At 36.5% G+C, this 15,519-nt stretch overlaps 1 long non-coding RNA gene across 1 annotated transcript; it reads right to left on the bottom strand.

The window, feature by feature from the left end:
- Positions 1 to 382: 382 nt before the first annotated feature.
- On the bottom strand, positions 383 to 2,519 carry LOC145630779 (uncharacterized). Its single transcript, XR_014112244.1, has 5 exons — positions 2,135 to 2,519; positions 1,903 to 2,032; positions 889 to 1,012; positions 692 to 801; positions 383 to 451 (listed from the first exon to the last, which is right to left on the bottom strand). It is a non-coding gene; the product is annotated as an uncharacterized LOC145630779 (long non-coding RNA).
- Positions 2,520 to 15,519: the final 13,000 nt, after the last annotated feature.

Genomic DNA, 15,519 nt, shown 5'->3' with positions numbered 1-15,519 from the left:
GATGCGTAATCAACGCTAAATGAATTATTTAGTGTCTAGTTAATGTGTCTTGTTGATTGTTGTGTGTGCTTGTAAACAGGTGCAATGAGGTAAGTGTGTGTTGATAGGTGAAAGCATGTTAGTGTGTTTAATTACGCTTGTGTACTCAAGTTTGTTGATTGTGTACATCAAAACATGAAAAAATTCATCAATTAATCTACTTCATCAGATCTGAACCAAAAACCAATCAAATTACAGAACAAAATCAATTGCAAAAAACAGTCAAACCAAAATCAATTTGAGGTTATTTTAGTGGCTTCAACTTTACAAAATTAAATTAGCTTTTAGGTTGCACACATGAGGTGTTGAGAGAGAGAGAAAGAGAGACCTATGCACATGGAAATGACTCCAAAATGGCAATGTCTTCCTCGGCGTTTCATCTCATTAAGTAAAGTAGCTACACACCGGGCACCTAAAAAAAGAGCAAAGTAGGAATTGAGTACAACAATACACTAATCAACAAGGCTTTGTTATTGTCTACCTTATTTTAACAAATTAAAACTAATTTCACACACTGAAATCAGATTTAGATTTCTGCTGATAACCGAGTTTAACAATGTATAACTGATTTTTACTGATATAAATCCCCCCTCCCCAAACAGATCCTAACTTAATCAATAAGCATTTTCTCTAGTAAAGCTAAAATGCATACTTGTTGCTCCCAAGGGATGTCCAAGGGCTATTGCTCCCCTATTAACATTAAGTTTCGCTGGATCGAGGATTTAGCTTTTTACAACAGTAAACATACTAAGATGCAAAGGCCTGCATTGAAAATGGATGTTACAAATTTGAGAAATGGTGTTGAAGTCACCAACTGAAAATATGAGGCAGCTTGTTCAGAGTGCTAACCTCATTTATCTCAAATAGATTGATATTGTTAAGCTTTAGCCCGGTAGATTTGACAGCAGCAGGAATGGAAAAAGCTGGACCAAACCCAATAACAGAAGGATCCACACCAACAGCAGCAAAGCTCCTAAAACACAGGATTAATAATAGCAATTCAACCTTACAAATAAACTACAGTATTTCTCAAACATCAAACTCACAAAATCAAACAAGTGCGGATAATTTAAGATTAAAATACGCAATTGAAATCGAAATTCATTTCCAACACTATTACTTCCTCTAAATCAACATGCAAACAAAAAACATCAAACACAGAAAACAAAATTCAATGGGGATAATTGATTGATTGATTGAAGCCGCCATTGTTGAATTCTATGACAGTCTAACCTACAGCCCATATTGGGATAATTTGGGTGATGTCTCTAACAGTCTAACCTACAACCCATATTGGGATAATTCTAATCCAACATATCAAAGCACACTAGCAACTCACATAGCAACACAAAAGACTTAAATGCGTTAGTTAGTTAGCTAAATGCCTCACACTCTATCACTATAAAAGGCGGGGAGGGTCCTCTTACAAGATATAGTCAACTGTTCTTTCTATGTTTGAGATCCGTTTGGTAGAAGAAAATCAGAATTATTTGAGAAAAAGCCCGTTGGATGCATGCAATTACAATATATTAATTTTACTTGAAACATTACCAAAAAATGGATTTTAAAAATTCGTAAAATTAGCATTAAATAAAACTAAACTAATTTCCATACCAAAGTTGTCCTTCACAACACCCACAAATTGATAATTCAAAACAAATACTCCCAATTCCGCCCATGTAAGGTAGTACCACAGAGATTGCTAAAAAAACCATGACATTGACATTCACAATCTAAATTCTCAGTTCCCAATTAATGTTTCAGCAACAATCCAATTAAAATTAACATTAAAAATTCAACTTTATTGAAAAAATATATATATAAATTCACCAAGAAATAACGAACAAAGATTAAAAAACTAACCTTCTTCTTCTTGACAGGTTTGAGGATCTTAATGATACATTTCTCATTATTAGTACAATGAACACCTTCAAAAATCTCGTTGTACTTCCCTCTCCCAACCTTCCTCACCACCTCATAATCATCCTATTCACTGCAAATTTCCAATTACCCCAATTAATCAACAGATTCAATTGAGAATTCAATCAAATAAAATCAAATTAATTCAAAAAAAAAAGAAAAAAGAAAAACAAACCCCCATTGAACAGTAAGAGCCTCGTAATCCCAATAATCCTTAGGTCTAACAACATTAACATCGGAATAAACCCTAGCTTTGGAAGCAGCGCCAGGGCGACAAATCGATAAACTAGCAAAAATCATTCAAATAAATTTCAGATTAAAATCTAATAATAAAACTCAAACATTCTACCAATTTGAATCTAATTGCTACAGATCTAGTAGCAAAAACAAAACATAAATTTAAAAAAAAACGCAAGAGGAAAGGAAATATGGAGGTAAGGAGAGGTGGTAAAGAGAGTGAAAGAGAATGAATCTTGAGGAAAGAGAAAGACAGTGAAAGAGGAGAGAGAAAGAGAATGAGTGAGTGAAAGAGAAAGTTAGAGAATGATTTCTGAGGAGAGAGAAAGAGAGTGAGCGAAAGAGAGGGGAGTGACGGCTTAGGAGATGTGTGAAACCCTAAGTAACTAATGGGCTCATCTTATCAGTTGGACGCCTGGACCAATAATTCGTAACGGGCCCATGATGTCCGTTATAAATAATATACTATTCGTAACGTGCGGTATTTTGTCCGTTACAAATAGTATAGTATTCGTAACGGACATTATTTTGCCCGTTACGAATAAATAAGTATTCGTAACGGACACTATTTTTCCCGTTACGAATATCTTAATTGTAACGGGCAAAGCTTTGCCCGTTACAAATAGCCTGTTACGAATGAGATTTTTTTCACTAGTGTGTGTGTATGTGTGTTTGGCCATGTCTTTATCTTGGCCCTATGATGACCCATTTTTAATGGAGAGTAGTGGGGACAAGTAGAGATAAACTTTTCAGGTATTGAAGCATATTCATGATGGGGCATGAGAGAAGAGTGAATCATGCTAGCTTCCATTAGTTTATGATATGTTTTATGCTTTAGTAATTCATGACATATTTTATGTGGACTAACGTAAAGGTTTGATTTTGGAACGGTTTTGAATAAGGGCCTTTAATGGTTCCAAGTTGTAGTTTGATTTTATTTCATTCGTTTTGGTTTTAAACTTTACTTTCGTTTTGTTGACTATTGAGTTGACTTGTTTTAACGATTATTAATTTGAAGTCTTTCACCGTGTATCTTTGATAATTGCCTTAGCCATTTTCACGGTGGCAGTAATCATCCTAAAGTGGTATCTGGGAGCTTAGGTTGAGATTTTACTAACACTAAAGCCAAAAACGTGTTTTAATTTTAAACTTGGCCAAGTACTTATTTATCGCTAAAATTTTTACAGAATTAATTTTTATTTTATTTTATTCTAATTATTTTATTTTGGGAAGATTAAATATTTATTGATTTAATTTAAAACCAAATTTTGTTTTTTGGTTCGATTTTTTTAATTTTTTTTTTTAAAAAAAAAGGGGTCGAAATTTTTTTTTTATTTTATTTAATGGTCCGAATTTTTTTTTTTAAAGGGAAGGATCGAATTTTTTTTTTTTTTAGGGAGGCCCGAAATTTTGTCTTCTTGTCTTCTTTCTTATATATATATATATATATATATATATATATATATATATATATATATATATATATATATATATATATATATATATATATATGTGTGTGTGTGTGTGTGTGTGTGTGTGTGTGTGTGTGTGTGTGTGTGTGTGTGTGTGTGTGTATGTTTGTGTGTGTGTGTGTGTGTGTGTGTGTGTGTGTGTGTGTGTGTGTGTGTGTGTGTGTGTGTGTGTTAATAGCTTTTAAAAAAGCATGTTGGTGAGATTGGGTAGGAAAGAAATTGGGCATATAAGTTAGAAATAATCATGTTCTTGTATGCATTAATATTTAGGTTGTGATGTTTAATCATGTTTATGGACCACTTGTGAGCATGTATTTATGTGATTAGAAATAAGAAAATTGTTTGATTGAACATTGAACCTATTTCATGCAAGAACTGTATTATTTTGTTTTCTTTAGGAAGGGAATTCTTTTCTAAGCCTTTTCCTCTACAGGATGCCAATCTTTCCTAGCAAATTTACTCAAATGGAATCACTTGTTAAGAAACATAATGAACACCCGTACGACTTTGTAGAAAAGATCAGATACTTTTGTTCCTACATGAGAAATGTCTTACGGGACAGAGTTTATGACACCTCTGATCGTATTTCGTCTATGATTGTCCATTGTCTTCCAGAGGAGCCTACTTACATTGATGTCAAACAGAGATTTTCTGATTTCTACCTTCCAGGAGACATCCCAAATCACCATAAATACAAAGACTATTATGGCCAGTGGTATCCAGATTATGCTTTCTTGACTAAATATCTCGTAAGAGTGGAAAAAGCTCATTATCAGCACTTAAATATTCCCTACCCTAACTACTACTACGATAATCCAATAGGGAATAATCCTCCTCCTAATCAACAACCAGGAAATTCTTCTTCTTCTTCGTCAGGGGGTAGTCAGGCAGAAAATGGAGAACAACAAGAGGGAGATAGTTCACTTATGGAGATTTCTAATCCTAATTCACCTCCAACTCCAATAATAATAGACATTTCATCGGATGAGGAGGAAGAAGGGGAGTTTGTACAAGTAGAACCCGAACCTGAGTAACCTGAACTAATGGAGGAGTAAAATGATTCTAATTTCGATCTTTCAAGCAACAAACAATCCACTGATAAAAGGGACAACGTTCGAAAGAATTAGATTTTATAACTTTCCTCGTCATGAATTCACAGTCTTTATTTCGGTTATTATTATTTTAGTTTTAAATTAATAAGTGGCATGACCACATAAGTTTCTAGAAAACAATTTTTATTTTAGTAATTCTAGTTTATTTTAATTAATAAGATCTCATTTGTTTCTTTGTCAAAATTTTTATATTATTAATAAATAAATTCATTTATTTTCCAAATCTTCCATTTCACATCACTATTCCAATTGCCAAAATTCCAAGCAAATTAATTCCAATAAATTATTTCTAAGCTATGGGAATCTATGGGAATTATTTTTTTTATCTATGTGATGCTTTATTAAATGTATGGTTGGTTAGCAATCAATAATTGATTGACAAAGCTACAAATTTAGGTTATTCTTAGCTTTCGCTATCCCAATTTGTTAGCTTCAAATTTTACTGTGAATTTTAAAGGGTGCTAGGTAATAAATTGGTGTATGTCTTGAGAACTAACCATAGCCATTCCTAATATAGACCCTTGTCCTTAATTCAGGAGAAGCAAAATGGCAGGGGGAAATAATTCTGGTAATGGTGGAAACGATTTGAATGAAGTTGTGAGACAATTAGTAGTTGTAGCCTAGCAGTTGGCAAGGAATTCAGCCACCAATGGGGATGCTTAGGGAGAACTTTTTAAGAAGGTGGCCCAAAGCAAACCACCAACCTATCAAGGAGATCCTGACCCTACCATACTGGAAAATTGGTTAAGGGAGTTTGAGAAACTGTTTGAGGCAGTTGGGTGTCCAGAAAATTCTAAGGTGGGCTGTGCTACTTATAACTTGAGAGGTGAAGCTGATCTTTGGTGGCAGCAAAATGAAACAACTATTAGAGCGCTACCTGGATTCAATCTGACTATGTTCCAAGAAAAGATGAGAGACAAGTTTTACCCTAGCTTTTTACAAAAGCAGAAAGATGAGGAGTTCTCAAACCTTAAGATGGAAAAGATGTTACTTATAGAATACTACACCAAGTTTATTGAGTTGTCCTGTTTTGCTGAAGAGTCTATTTATACAGAGAAAGCAAAGGCTAGGAAGTTTGAAAGTGGCTTGACTACTTATTTGCAGTTAAAGTTGTGCGGGCAAGTGTTTGAGACCCTGAATGAAGTATATGGAAGGGCCGCACACCTTTACGCATTTGAAGAGAAGAAGTAGAAGGAGTTAGCTAAGATAGAAGGAAGAGAGAAGAGGAAAGAAGTAAAACAAGTTTTTGGTAACCAACAAGGAAACAAGAATGGTATTAAGAAGCAGAAGAACCACCATAATAAGAATAACTTCCACAAAAATAACAACTTCCGGGGTAATAACCGTCAGGGAGGCCGTAACAACAATGGAGGGGCTAGAAACCATAACCAGGGGAATAACAAGAATGGGAGGATTTATTTTTGCAAGAGGTGTAGAAATAATCACCCTGGGAAGGATTGCAAAGGCAATTTGGTCGCTTGTCGCATTTGTAATAAGCTTGGGCATTGAGAGTATGAGTATTTCTCCAAGAATACTAATGGGAACAGGTAGAATAACAATAATTTAAGAGGAAACCAGAGAAATTTTCACAGGAACAACAACAACTTCAGTGGGAATAAGGGAGTGCAACATAATGGGGTGATGAACAACAACAATAGTAGTGGGAACAACGAACAGAAAGGTGGAACTGCAGGGAAACTGAATGTCTTGAGTAGGCATAAGGCGGATGCCACGAAAGATGTTATCAGTGGTAATTTTTCTATTAACTCTATTCCTGTTAAAGTATTGTTTAATTCTGGTGCAACTTTTTCTTTTGTCTCTATGGGTATTGTTTCGAAACTTAAATACTCTTTAAAATCAGTAGAAGTAGTAGATCAGCCTATAACCATTTCAACAGGTGGGGTAGTTAAATGTAGAAAATCCTTTAGAAATGTGCCTTTAGAAATAAAAGGGAAGATATTCTTGTCTGACCTCATTGAGTTTGGATTGAGTGACTTCGATCTCATTTTGGGAATGGACTTGTTGAGTAATTACAATGCTGAGATTAGTTGTAGGTCACAAAAAGTGATGATGGTCACAAGCGGAAATGAATCAGTGACTTACTAGATAAATGGTAAAACCAAGTGCCCAAGGTTAATATCAGTGCTAAAATTAGCAAAATACATGAAGAAGGGGCGTCCAGTATATTTCTGTAGTGTTAGGAATATGGACCATGAACAGGTGACGAATCCAGAGGATATAGAAGTAGTCAATGAATTCCAGGATGTATTTCCAGAGGATATTCCTAGAATGCCACCTAAGAGGGCAATCGACTTTACCATATATTTAGTTCCTGGAACAGCCCTAATATCCAAGGCACCATATCGAATGGCACCTGCAGAAATGAGTGAGTTAAAGGAGCAATTGCAAGATTTGTAGGAAAAGGGATACATTAGACCAGGTGCTTCTCCTTGGGGAGCGCCGGTTCTATTTGTGAAAAAAAAGGATGGGAGTATGAGGTTGTGTATTGACTACAGGGAACTAAATAAAGTGACCATAAAGAATAAGTATACCCTACCAAGAATCGATAATTTGTTCGATCAACTAAAGGGTGCCACAGTATTTTCAAAGATTGACTTGAGATCTGGGTATCACCAACTGAGGATTGCCTACGAGGACATCCCAAAAACCGCATTTAGGACAAGATATGGACACTACGAGTTTACTGTTATGCCTTTCGAATTGACAAATGCTCCAGCAATCTTTATAGATTTGATGAATAGGGTGTTTCATCAATTTATGGATAAGTTTGTAGTAGTGTTCATAGATGATATATTGGTGTACTCAAGGAGCAAGGAAGAGCATGCAGAACACCTAAGGGCAATTCTGCAAACACTAAGAGAAAACCACCTTTGAGCAAAATTCTCTAAGTGTGAGTTTTGGTTGGAAAAGGTAGCATTTTTAGGACATTTCGTGTCCAAGGATGGAGTAGAGGTAGACCCGGCCAAAATAGAAGCTGTTAAGAGTTGGCCTACACCCAAAACGGTATCTGATGTGTGGAGTTTCTTAGGTTTAGCAGGGTATTATAGGCGTTTTCTTAAGGATTTTTCCAAGATTGCTAAACCTATGACTACATTAATGAAGAAGGATAAGAAGTTTGAGTGGGATGATAAATGTGAAGAGGCGTTCCAACTCTTGAAACACAAACTAGTTAAAGCACCAGTGCTTACACTGCCGGATGATAATGGACTGTATAATGTATATAGCGATGCATCAAAGAATGATTTAGGGTGCGTGCTTATGCAAAATGGAAAGGTGATCGCATATGCATCGATGCAGTTAAAGACCCACGGAGTAAACTACCCAACCCATGATTTGGAATTAGCTGCGATCATTTTTGCACTAAAGATTTGGCGCCATTATTTGTATGGAGTGAAATGTAGAATTTACACAGACCATAAGAGTTTAAAGTACATTTTCACCCAAAAGGACATGAACTCTCGTCAATGGAGATGGCTAGAGTATACGACGGATTATGATTTAGACATATAATATCATGAAGGGAAAGCGAATGTGGTTGCGGATGCTATAAGTCGTAAAACTAGTCATGGACTAAACTCAATAGTAGTAGCTAATGAGTTGTGTAGGGAAATGATGAAATTGAATTTAGAAGTTGTAGAATGGGGAGTACCAGCAGGTATTTTTGCGAACCTAAGAATCCAACAAAAAATATTCGACGAGATTCGAGTAAACCAAGAGGGAGATGTGAAGTTGGATAGGATTCGTGAGAAAATTAAACAAGGAAAAACTACAGACTTCAAAATTCACGAAGATGGGAGTTTGAGTTATAAAGGTCGATGGTGCGTACCACAGAAATGTGAGGAAGTAAAGAGAAAGTTGATGGAAGAAGGCCACAATACACCCTACCTAGTACACCCGGGAGGACACAAGTTATATAAGGATTTGAAGAAGATGTTTTTGTGGCCTAGAATGAAAAATGAGGTTGTTGAGTTTGTGGCATAGTGTTTAACATGTCAAAAGGTGAAGATAGAACACAAGAGGCCTCAAGGAACTTTGCAATCATTAGAATTCCCAAGATGGATGTGGGATTACATTTCAATGGACTTTGTTACTTGCCTTCCTAAGTCAAAGAGCGGAAATGACACCATTTGGGTAGTTGTGGATAGACTTACAAAATCCGCAGTGTTTATACCAAGGAAGGAGACATGGAAAATGGAGCAACTTGCGAAAGCTTACATTAAACATGTTGTGAGGTTACATGGGGTTCCAAAGGATATTGTATCCGATAGAGATTCCAAGTTTATCTCAAAATTATGGAAAAGTGTACAGGAAAATTTTTGGTACAACACTTAAGATGAGTACTTTCACCCTGCCACAGATGGACAAACTGAGAGAACAATTCAAACCTTGGAGGACATGTTATGAGCTTGTATAGACTTCAGGGAGGATGGGAAGATAACTTGGATTTAATTGAATTTTCCTACAATAATAGTTATCATACGAGCATTGGAATGACACCATTTGAGGCTTTGTATGGGAGGAAATGTCGTAGTCCAATTTGTTAGAACAACATTAGTGAAATTATTATCCTAGGGCCTCAAATGATCGAAGATACAGTTAAGCAAGTAAGGGAAATTCAAGCTAAGATTCAAGCAGCTCAAGATCGCCAAAAGAGCTATGCAGACCGAAAGCGTAGGGAAGAAGAGTTTGAAATTGGCGATAAGGTATTGTTAAAGGTGTCACCAATGAAAGGAGTGATGAGATTTAGAAAGAAAGGAATACTCGGTCCAAAGTACATTGGTCCATATGAAATACTGCAAAGAATAGGCAAAGTAGCTTTTAGGTTAGCCTTACATATGGAGCTTGGTAAAGTACATGACGTATTTCATGTCTCCCAATTGAGAAGGTACATTCCTGATAAATCCCATGAGCTACAACCCAAAACCATTGAGTTAGATCAAAGCTTAACTTATGAGGAAAGACCTGTCAAGATTCTTGACAGTAAAGTGCATAGTACACGCAATAAGAACGTTAAGATTGTGAAAGTACTTTGGTCTAACAAAGAATATGAGGAAGCCACTTGGGAGGCAGAAGATGAAATGAAAAAGAAATACCCAGAGTTAATTCAGGTATGTTGAGTTACCAGGCGGTAACTCGTTTTCTTTAAGGGGGGTAGAATGCGAAAGAATTTTGCGCTTTTTCCCTATATTTTACTTATTTTTGGTGCTTTTTGCACAAATTTTATTTAGTATTTTGAGTATTCGTGCTCTCAAAGAGACACAAAGAAGTAAAGGAATGACAAAAAGTACAGCAATACTATACATAAAGAAGAAAAAGGTTTGAATTTCGTTCCCCAAGTTTAGGGACGAAACTTATTTTAAGGGGGGTAGACTGTAATACCCCGTATTTTTATAATTATTTTATTTTAAAATATGTATTTTATAAAGTATTTGAATAATTTTTATATCTTAATTATGGAATTTTAACTAATATTTTTTTATTAAAGGAAAGTTTATTTAATTTCTTTATTTATAAATGTTGGGGTTTTATTTTAACAAAGTTTAATTTTAACAAGTTTTATTAGGGAAGGAACTAGGAAAAACTAAAAGACGGAAGTTTAGGGAAAAAGAGATTGGTAGAGAAGGGGTATAATTATCCCACTAATGAGGCAAATCAACTTTGCCCAGAGTGGAGAAAAAACCCAAGGTAAACTTCCCTCTCTATTCTCCTTATTTTCTTTCTTTTTCTTTTCCCCTTCCCCCTTTTTTTTCGGCTGCTCTGTTTTCCGCCCCCCTCCACCGCTGCCATCCACCGGCAACAGGTGGCCGCCACTGCCAGCAGCGTCAGCCGCCGTCAGCAGGTGGCTGTCGTGCCTCCTCTTCCCTTTTTTTCGAGTGTAAATTATGAGTTTTGGGATTTGATGTTTGAGTATAATAATTATGTTGATTAATTTTCAGATTTGATTTTAATTAAAAAGCCCCAATTTTTGAAACTCTAGGTTCTTGATTTATGAGTTATTGAAGGATTATGATGTATATTGGGTTAGATCTTTGTTTCAAGTGTTTCAAGGCTTAATTACAACAAGTTTTAATTAAAATAAAGTGCTGGAATTTTATATAGAACACTTAATATTATGTTTCTAGAAGGAATTTAAATTACCCATTAATTGGGACTTAATTATGGTGTTTTAAAAATAATTTTAGCTTACTTTAATTAAATTATGAGGGGTTTTAAAATAGTATATATTGCTGGAAATTTGTTTAGAGCGGATTTTAATACTCTATTATGATTTTAATATGTAGGAGACTTCGAAGTAAGCAATTTCTATTAGTTGTGGCGATTTTATGATCGTACTCAAGGTACGTTCGCGTACTTAGCATAATTTGATGATGTAGATCATGCTAGGCTTGATTTCAATCAATTACAAGTAGTATCATGCTAAGGTTTATGTATGGAATTGTGAAGTATTGGTGTTGGTGATTGAATTGTGAAGCATGAATTATTTGTGATGGTCTATAGATTTGAAAATTTGATTTTGGCATGATTATATGGACTATACCTTTAATTATGGCATGTTAGAGTGCATGTTTAATTTGGCTTGGAATATTGTAAAGGAATTTTATTAAGGTTCATATAATTTTTATTGATGCTTTAAGTATGAGGAAGGAGCTATATAAGTGTCTATGTACACGAGGAATAAATTGTATGTTGGTGCCTTTGTGCAGTTAAGGTGTTTGGAACACCGAGGGATATGATTTATGGCTCTTTATGCGTTTAAGGTGTCTTTGACACTGAGGTAGAATTAAAAGCGGGTTCAACATTGAATAATATGTGGTCACTAATTATTCAAGAATTAAATTGGTATGTTTGGTTGATTGAATAATTATTGTTGATTGATTTATTATGCTTTGAGAGTCATCACCAAGTCCAATAACATGTAAATAACGTAAAGTGAAAGAGATTACACACCAAAACTCTTGGAATGTATATACCTTGAGTATGAACAATGGGGGGAGTTATGGGGTTTTATATTTAAACATAACTTCTAATGGAGTACAGCATGCTATACATTCCTTTTTATTTATTATTCTGCGCAAGAATTCCGCCACCTTTGAGTGGTTTTATCGCTGGCACAGTTAGCTCCCGTGTCAGTTAACCTCAGTTTATTTGGGGAAGGTATAGTTGGAAACCTGTTCGATGCGTAATCAACGCTAAATGAATTATTTAGTGTTTAGTTAATATGTCTTGTTGATTGTTGTGTGTGCTTGTAAACAGGTGCATTGAGGTAAGTGTGTGTTGATAGGTGAAAGTATGTGAGTGTGTTTAATTACGGTTATGTACTCAGCTTTGCTGATTGTGTGTGTTTGTGTGTTTGGCCATGTCTTTATCTTGGACCTATGATGACATATTTTTAATGGATAGTAGTGAGGACATTTAAAGATAAACTTTTCAGGTATTGAAGCATATTCATGATGGGGCATGTGAGAAGAGTGAATCATGCTAGCTTCCATTAGTTTACGATGTGTTTTATTCTTTAGTTATTTATGACATATTTTATGTGGACTAACGCAAAGGTTTGGTTTTGGAACGGTTTTGAATAAGGGCCTTTAATGGTTCCAAGTTGTAGTTTGATTTTATTTTTTGACTTCGTTTGTTTTGGTTTTAATCTTTACTTTTGTTTGGTTGTTTATTGAGTTGACTTGTTTTAACGATTTTTAATTTTAAGTCTTCCACTGTGTATCTTTGAAAATTGCCTTAGCCGTTTTCACGGTGGCGGTAATGTCTTAGATATTCCTAAATTTGTATTTTAAAGAGTAGAATGGGTATTTAAAGGAAAGGAATTTCTAGGGTGTTACAGTGCGGCACCTAGAAAAACCAGCGCTTTGCGGGAGGCAACCCGTATTTCTTGCTCTCTAGACTAATTTTTTCTTTATCTTATGTTTATTTTTTTTATAGAGAGGTGAGGAGAGTGAAATTTTACCTTTCAAAAATTTTTTTGTACAGGTATTAGATCAAAAAGTAAGGATATTTAAAGTAAAAAAAGTTAGAAGAATAAGCACTCCGATTTAGGTATGGGCCCGATCGGACAAGGCTCACCCGAACAGGCGCGCACCTAAGGGTCGAAATTGAGCGAAAATGTGCCCTATCGGGCAAGGAGTTTCGATCGGGCGCGAAAATGAAGATTTTTCAGAGCTTTATTTCGCACGATCGGGCACGCAAGTGAGGAAGAAAAATCAAGGGAAATTCTCCCGATCGGGCGGATTTTTGGAGAAATCGAGTGAAGGAAAAAGATTTTTCGGGCGAACAAAGGGCGAATTTTTCGTCCGAGTTCGCGCCCGATCAGGCGGAGGTTGCCCATCGGGCGTGCAACTATGCAATTCCAAATGTCTTTATTTCGCCCGATCGGGCGCGCCTATTTTGGTCGGGCCTTTATTTCCTTTTCTCCTCCCTTCTTTTCTTTTTCCTCCTTATTTCTTCTTCTTCATTCACACTTTCTCTCTCTAAAACCTCCATTTTTACACCTTCACATTCACTTTCCTTCCAAGATCTCCTCAAATTCATCCATCAAAACTCCAAAATTTTCACATATTATTCATCCTTACACCTTCCTCTACATTCTCCACTAAATTTCTACCACTTTCTCTCAAGATTTCTCAAAACCCTTAGAGAGAGAAAGCTTCAAAATCCTACCATTCATATAAAATGGAATCCAAAAGATCAAGACAATAAAGGGGTTAGGGTTTGAGGCAACAAAAACAACAACAACCGATGGTTGACCCGAAACTTCAAATTCCGGGATGGAACGAAGTAGTCATCACCTCGACCGAGCAACGCAGTAGGATGCTTAACCTCATTGAGAGGCAGGTAATCTCTACACGTTTTGTTCACCACCCTACTTTGTCCAGATTAGGGCTTGATAAACTGGTAGAAAAATTATTCAAGGGTATTGGAATGAGTGGATTTTTTCAAATGCATTATGACACTTATGATTATTTGACTTTGGAATGTTTCTAGTTTCAATGTTATTAAAACTAATGCTTTGATTACTCGTGTTCAATCCCAATTGCTAAACAATGATGTGCGTTTAACTTTAAAAGAACTTGGAAAATTGATTGAGCTTAAATCGGATAAACCCATTGAACCCTCTCAAGACCACATTGTCGTACCGTAGTCTATAGAAGACTAACCGCGGAGGGATTAACTAGCCTCCAACATGCCAAGGGGAAGTGGATTCAACATCCTGTCCCAAAGTTTTGGCAAAGGTTTGCCGGCCTCACAATCTTTGGGAGGCACGAACCGACAAACGTTAGGAGGGATGAGCTTGAGTTGTTGGCCTCCTACATGATCCCCAATGCTGAAAAACTGAACATACCGTATAGGATATCCCAACACTTCCAAAGAGCGGCCAATGCGGCTGAAGGGGGTAGGTCAAGGGCGCCTATCTATTTTGGGGGGTTGGTTACCCATATAGCGGTAAAACACCTAGGATGGACCCCGACCGGCCATAAGAAAGTGGAGGGTTCTACCCTTATGGACCTAGCCTACCTAGGAGGCCTAAACTAGGTTCAACCCATGGGAGGTGAGACATGGTGGATAGTCCACCGGGAGTCGGGTAGGAGAGATCAAGCTTTTAAGCTACCTAACCCTGTCTTGACCAAATTTGAGAAGGGAAAGCCTTCCTACACCTTTGAGTTAGACAGTCAAGGAGAGGCTCAAGAGCCTCACCATTCACCACCACCCCACCGTTCACCCCAATACCAACAACCACCCCAACCCTACACATATGGCATCCCCACCTCCTCCGTTGATTACAACATAGACCCCCATGCCCCATATGACTTTTCCGCTTTTAGGAGCCAACTTAACCAAATTGAGAGAGGGCAAGGGAGAGTGGAGGGCATGGTGCAAAACCTAGACTATAGAGTAGGTTCTCTAGATAGGAGGGTTTGGCATGTAGAGAGAAACCTCGAGAGGGGTTTATACCCCATGTATTACGATTATGCACGTCGAGGGGCTATTCCCCCCGAGGCACTAGTTCCCGATTTGTTCTAATACCCCCAAGGAGGGTATTCAACCAACGGAGCCTATGGTACTTATGTGGACTACTCTTCATCCCATGGTTATGGGGCCGATGCTCCTTTTGGTGGGATAGGGGGAAATGTAGACCTTAACTAATTCGCAGGTGGTTCGGGTTATGGTGGTGTTGTTATGAGCCATAGAGGCGCCGACTCGAGCTATGGAGGAGGTTATCAGAGGATGGATGAGGATGATGATGAGGAGTAGCTAATCCTAGCTACACCCCCAATTCAATGAGGGCGTTGCTTGATTTGGCGTGGTGGGGGGGATATCTTATACATATGGTAACTATTTCTCTCTTTTCTCTATTTATCGCTTTCTAGTATAGATTTTATTGCTTTCTACTGTAGTTTTTATTGCTTTCTTATATGAAAAATATAAAAAAAAATTGAAAAATAAAAAAATCAAAATATACGTTCCAATGAATTGTAAATCATGCTTCCTTGTGTCCCATTCTTTGAAAATATTGTTTTTATTCTTGGTATATGATAATGAGCTTTGTGAATTTGTTTATCATGATTTGAAGTTTAATTGTTTGGATGCCTAAACATGTGTCAATTTTTCCAACCGTTTGTGAATATAGTGCTTGACTAGTTGATTTGGTTAGGAATGTGTGTTAGTTCCTGGTATGTCAAGGAATTTGAGTATTAGTTTGCAACTAT

This window comes from Chenopodium album, chromosome 5 (genome assembly GCF_948465745.1).
Source record: "Chenopodium album chromosome 5, dcCheAlbu1.1, whole genome shotgun sequence".
NCBI classification, from domain to species: domain Eukaryota; kingdom Viridiplantae; phylum Streptophyta; class Magnoliopsida; order Caryophyllales; family Amaranthaceae; genus Chenopodium; species Chenopodium album.
This window is presented reverse-complemented; position numbering and strand designations above follow the sequence as displayed.